The following is a 6,742-nucleotide window of genomic DNA, read 5'->3' as shown; positions in this document are numbered from 1 at the left end:
GGTCTTTATCGAGCCGAGATACTTTAGGAACCTATCAGTAGCTTCGTGATACTATTTTAACGGGTTAGTACTGAATTCGGTAAGCCTCGAAGCGGCTTTAGAGACGTTAGGCCGGGTCTAATAGGCGGCGTAGTTAATAGAACCGACCTTCCGAAGATATAGATAGATTAATTCTTCGGAGGCTTATTAGTCGGTGGAGGGTTCTAAGACGTTAGGATAAGGAAGAGGGCTTTTAACCCTATAACCTCTATAATCCACCAATAGCGCCTTTATCTTATCGGTGATATAGTTATTAAGCGATAACTATAGCTTACGTTATTAACGATCGCGTCCTACGCGGATTCTAAGGAACCACTTAATTAGTCCTAGATCCCTGATTTAGAAGCTTTTCTTTATCTGTTTTATTAGGTTATTAGTAGTAGATTAATATTCCTTACGGTAGATTAGAATAATATCGTTAACGTAGAAGAAAGCGATTAGGACCTTATTCTTAAAGACGTAATCGTCTTCGGTTAATTACTTTAAACCGCACTTACTTAGTACGGAACAGAGCTATTAGTGCTATAGCTTTAGGGAATAGCGAAGGCTATATAACGCTCGACATGGCCGTTAAATCCCTTTTCGTTATATAGGAGGGCGCTGCTTTAAAAGGTCCTTAAGCTATTCGTGGGCTTTAAGGCCCGTAGCCGACTAGAGTAACTACTACCCAGGAGGGTCCTTAATATAAATCTCTTCGTTAAGCAGGGTATTAGTGAATACGTTAACGGCGTTAAGTTACCGAGTCTCGAGATCGAAGTAGGCTATAATGCCTATTTAGGACCTAAAGGTCCTTTTAGCGAGGGTGGAGGCGTAGATGTTAAGATAGTTATTTAGTTATTAATTCCCTTTAATATATAGGCCTGCCTTAAATTTACTAACGTAGTCTATAGGATCGACCTTATACTTAAAAGCCTATTTACAGTCTAGTAGCCTTAGAACTAATTTAGATAGTCCCGAGCCGTGCCCGTGCTAGTAGGACTATTCCCACCGTTTAAATATGCCTATTAACCTAAGCATGCTGACCTCTTATAAGACGGCCTTAATCTATTCTAATTTATAGGGACTCTTTAGTATTTAAGACTAGTTTAGAGGTTCCTTAGGTATATCGCGGCGTAGTACCGGCTTCTTCGGTATCTCGATCTAATTATAGAAGGTATAAAAGGAAGGAGGGGTATAACGGTCGGTCAGACGCCTGCCACGCGTAGGCCTATCGGTAGCGGCCGTTAGAATAACAGGAGGGCGGCTTCTTCTGTTGTTGGAAGTAGGTTGGTTAGCCGTGGTAGTGGAAGAAGAGGATTATAAAGACTTAGTTGTAGTAGGTGACTCTGCCGTAGTAGGAGCCGTAGATGCCGGATTAATAGCGGTGGTAGTAGTGGTTGATTCCTCTTGAAGAATCGATTAGTTAGGGGATAATAATCCTATCGCGACGGTATCGCTGGTTACGGCCGTATCGTTAGATTGATTTTTAGTATTGTTAGGCCGTTTAAAAATAGGCGGTAGATCCGTAGTTCTAGTTAGTAGTGTAGGAGGGCTGTTTATGGGTATTAGAGGAGGGAAAACAGGTGCCGTTGGAGGTATAATTATAGGTGTAATTGTGGAAGGCGTTATTAAAGTAGGTGCCGCCGGAGGCGTGGAAGGCGTTATAGGGCTTGTTTGCCTTATTCCACGTGCCTCCTGATTAGCAGGTTGATCTTCCTGCTATTGTTGTTCTTCTGCAGATTCTGTAGTGGTTATTGAACCTGCACCTCTATCCACCCCCCTAGAAGCACCGGCAGTAGTAGTGGCAGTAGTAGTGGCAGCCTACCCTATGGCCTCCCTAATCGTATTCTGCTCTAGTAGCGTTTAAGGGTGTAAATCGACCACGTTAGTAGTAATACCTAGAAGATCGTGTAGTTAATAATCTATAGGCAGATTAAGCTGCTCGAAAACCTTAATTGACAGCTTAGGTTCGTGGTCACGATCTTTATATAGCTGTTTTTCATTGAAGGTGACGTCTCTTGTCCGCAGGATCCTCCCTAATTTTGGCACCTAAATCCGATATATATTGGTGCTCTTATAGCCGATTAAATAGCCAATATATACTCTCTCCGCGAGCTTGGCGTTAAGGTTGTGTCCTCGTTAATAGTCGGCGGTTAGTGGATATATCCTATACCTATACCTTTTTAGGTGGCTAATAATAGGTATTATTAGGATCTTTTTTAGGCCTTATTTGGTAATCTAATCCTCTATCTGCCCTTAAGGGGTTTTCTACTAGAGGTCCTTCCGAGGGATAAGGTTATATAGATATACTATAGCAGCCATTAGTTCTGGCTATATATCCTATTAGATACCTAAGGCCGTTACGAGGGTCCTCGCGATAGTAAAAATAACGCCGCCGTGGCGTTCTGCCTTCGGATTCTGCGCGGCTATATATAGCAATAACCTCTCCAGTAAAATCCTTCTCTTATCGGCCTTTTTATCGAAGCCTTTTTAAAGGGATCTTTCTTTATCTAGGCAGATTACTATAATTATATAGTGGTACTGCCTCTAAAGGAAGAACTTAAAATTCACTAACGTGGGTAAGGCTGATTTATAGTCACGCCGGAACCGTATAATAGCTTAACGAGTACAGGGATCGTATAAAAGCATCACGACCTTTATACCATTATAGGCCTCGTTAAGGCTAAAAAGGTTAACCTCCACCCTATACTATAGCCTCGTCGTTTAGTGGTTAGGTGACCTTCTGGAAATAACCTTCTTCGCCTTACTAAGGGTATAGGCCTTATAATCCACCACGAGAGGGCCTTTTTAACGTCGTTTGATAACGCCTCTAACGAGGGCATCTCCTATTTTATCGAGGGTAGTAGCACCGGCGTGCCCTAGCCTTTTATGCTATAAATAAGCGTTAGCCACGCTTATAGTAGACGTTATAGAGCTATTAAAGAAGCTGCTTAGTAGGTGCTATTAACAATCCGTTAGAATAAGAGCGTATTAATCGTTGACGTTGTTAAGAGGTAGGGCTAACGAGCCCTTTTCAGAGGCCACTTTCAGGACTTTGAGGCCGGAATTAAAAACGATACCCTGTTTCTTTAATCTTCTGGTCGCGATTAAGGTTATTAGGTAGTCTTATATACAAGCAACGCGATTTAGCACTAAAACGAAGGGATTGCTATATTTATCGTCCACCTCCAATTATATCCTGCCATAACCCTTAACTGGCTTAGTTACTCTACTACCCGTTTAAAAACGATGCTCTTCTATAGTAGGTTCGAAGCCCTATAGCAGGTATCGTTGGTTAGTGATATGCCTTAAGGTGCTGGAGTTAATTAGTAGCTGATTAAAGAGGTTACTGCTGACCGTTACGTTGTTTATCTACAGGAGGGAATGTATCCTATAGAAATCCTCGTCGGAATCCTTATCCTAGTTATCGATAAACTTAGATGCCTCCGTTAACGATTCTTTCGGCTATAACTTCTAAGAGTCCTTTTTAGCACCTATTTTTAGGCTTTTAGCGTCCTTTTCGATATTCTCCCGGAATCTCTTTTAACGATCGTTATCCTAGGTCTTAATAATACGGTCGTAGCGTTCTAAGATCTCTTTTAAAGGTGTGTATCCCTTTTTCCTGCGTGCCTCGTTTACGTTTAGGCACTTCTATAGAGGCTTATAATTATATTTGCTCCTCTTCTTATTACGGTAGTCGTATAATTACTCTTTCTTCTATTCGTTAGACTATTAGTTACCCTGTTATCCCGATTATGCCCGCTAATCCTTACCTTCTTTATCCTTACCTAGGAAGGTTACCGTATAAAAGAATAATACGGTGGGCTTCTTATCGAGTCGGTGCAGGTAGCGGCGTCGAAGCCACGTCGTATACTCCTCCACGATAGATTGAATCGAGGGTAGGTCTTCCTCTTCTAACCGGATACACTATACAAAGCGTCCTTCTAACCACTCTAGTGCTACGTTACCGATAGCGTTAAAGAAGCTGTCTATCTATTATTCCTTAGTATCGTATTCTCGAACCTTATACGTCTCGGCGTCGCGGTATAGCTGTACAAAGTCTTCTACCTAGCGCTCGTGGGGTATACGCTTAACGTTTTAGAGGTGTTTATCTTAGCGTCTCTTAACTAGTAACTTCTAGGCGGCGTTCGTCTGCTTAAGGTGCGTCTTAAGGGCCTTTAATATATCCCTCACTTCTATTTAGCCGGCGTACTAATCCTTTAAAGCAGGGCTAACCGTCTTCGCGATATAGTCGTGGAGTGCTTAAGTCCCCCTCTTTTCAGCCTTATACCGATCCTCTTCCACCTGCCAGATCTTAAACAGTATATCCTAATTAGACGTATTACGTTTTTTTACGGTAGCAGGAGGTTACGGTGGATCGGTTCGAATACGGCGCTTAGGCCGTTTAGCTTCTTTAAGGTCGGGATTAATAAGGTCGGCGATATCGTAGGAGTACGCGATAGTTATCACGGCTTTAATCCAAGGCCTCCAGTCTTTCGGTGCGGTAAGCGTTACGAGGCCTATAACGGGCACTACTACCGTGGAAGCTATCGTTATACTAATAAAAAGCAGTGGAATAGGATACACGAAAAGGTTAATTAACTATACTAAACGCTTTAAACGGTGGTGCGATAGAAACAATAAAACGATTAAATAAAACTAAAGCAGGCGGACGTTACTAATAAAACTAAACTATCCGCTATAGACTTAAGGCTGATTTTAATAGTCTAGACGCTGTAGGATCGATCGGAATATCTTCGTTTATTAGAACGCCGGGCTTATAACTATCAGAATATAAATAAGGTACGCGGAATTATGTGTGTATTTATCTAAGTGAAGTTTGTGATACTTCACGGGAATGTCTAACTATACGGAAAAAGCAGGGGAAATAAGGGTGGATACATAAGACCGAGGTACTCCACACGTCTGACACTATACGGTTTATCATACCCCGATAAGGTGGCTGTGGCATCTGACAACGTAAATAAGGTACGCGGAATTATATATGTGTATTTATCTAAGTAAAGTTTATAATACTTTATAGGGATATCTATCTATACAGAAAAAGCAGGGGAAATAAGGGTGGATTGGAGTAATAGATCTACGTATAGTATATTAATAAGAACTGATATGCCCTGTCCAGGCATATCTCTGGCCAGCCAGTACTATCGGACCTAGGGCTTCTAGGGTTCGGAATAGCGACCTTTAGGTACAGAAAATAGGGTATAATAAAGATATCTTCTCTAAACTAAGGGGGAACCGCGCCGAGGATATATCCCTTGGCCGGTTCGGCCTAACTATAATCCGTATTACCGATGCTGCGCTATACGTACGGATAGTCTAGGCGCTATTCGTTCTCTATCTATACGAAGTGCGCTAGAGCTATACGTTCCCTATCTAAGTAAATAGCTCCCGCGCTATCCGTTTTATAGGAAGGCGGATAGTGCTAGCGCTATTCCTACGGCGTCTTACTTAGTAGCCGTAGGCCCGGGATAGTATTCACGATAGAAATGAAATAAGGGGTATAATAATACGATATATTACGCCGACTACGCGTTATTACTACTTCGTATAGATTATATAAAAGAGGAAAATAAGTGCGCGGATAAAAAGAGTTTAGGGAGTAAATAGGGAAGTAAAACTATAGATAGAGAACGTGGGGAACTAGAGGGAAATAAAAAAAACAAGAAAATAAAAAATAGACTGTGCTAAACCGTCTAATACACCTATACTATAATGCTTAAATCCTATACTATACTCAGAAATATTATAGCTATACACTAAGCCCCGGTGCCTAAACCGTATACTAGATTATAAATAACTTATAATACTCCCCCGGCCGATATCTACTTAAATCTCAATAACTTCTAGTAATTACGGATTAGCGTCGGGGAAGCCCTTATATAATACCTCGCGGTTTAGGATTTAGGCTATATTATCTTTTATGAGCTCGGCCTCTTATTCTTCTACTATCTGCTATAAGATCTTGTATAAAACTATAATACCCTTCTTACTATAAGCCTTATAATAACGCGCTACTACTATAACGCGCTACTACTATAACGCGCTACTACTATAACGTGCTAGATAATTACCTCGGCGAGATCTATATTAGCGATAGACCTCTTAGCTAGATACTCGCGCTTATCGTCTTCTAATACGCTAAGCGCGTCTAACCTTACGAGGTATATAAGCTTACTTATATACCAGAACCCTATAAGTAAATTTAGCTCGGCGGCGTTCTATATATTATAGTTAACTATATACTTATTAACGAATACGGCCGCCTAGATAGCGACTAGGAGTAGTAGTATAATAGCCCGAGAATGCTATTTAATCTTACCGAACGTTTAATCTCCGTGCGTGAACTCTATAAACTATATTAGCTAAGTTAGGTCGTTTAGACTAGCCGCGAAGCTTTTAGCGGCTTAGGTGTATAGTACCTTTAGGCCGGAACGGGCGAATATTCTCTTAGCTAGAGGCGATAATATATAACCCTAATAAGGACGCTTAGTGCCCGCCACGGGCGAGAGGGCGCTAGCGATACTTAAGGCGGCGCTAAGTCGGAGCCCGGCGAGGACGTCGGCCGCGCTATAGATAACCGGCGCGGGAATAGTTTATAACGATTATAGGAAAGCTTAGATTTCGGCTATATAAGGTTTAATATTAGCCGGATAATTGTTTATTTTATCGATAAAATTAGCTCCGCTAATTTTATTACCCT

The sequence above is a fragment of the Sodiomyces alkalinus genome (assembly GCF_003711515.1).
Source record: "Sodiomyces alkalinus F11 unplaced genomic scaffold SODALscaffold_3, whole genome shotgun sequence".
NCBI classification, from domain to species: domain Eukaryota; kingdom Fungi; phylum Ascomycota; class Sordariomycetes; order Glomerellales; family Plectosphaerellaceae; genus Sodiomyces; species Sodiomyces alkalinus.
This window is presented reverse-complemented; position numbering follows the sequence as displayed.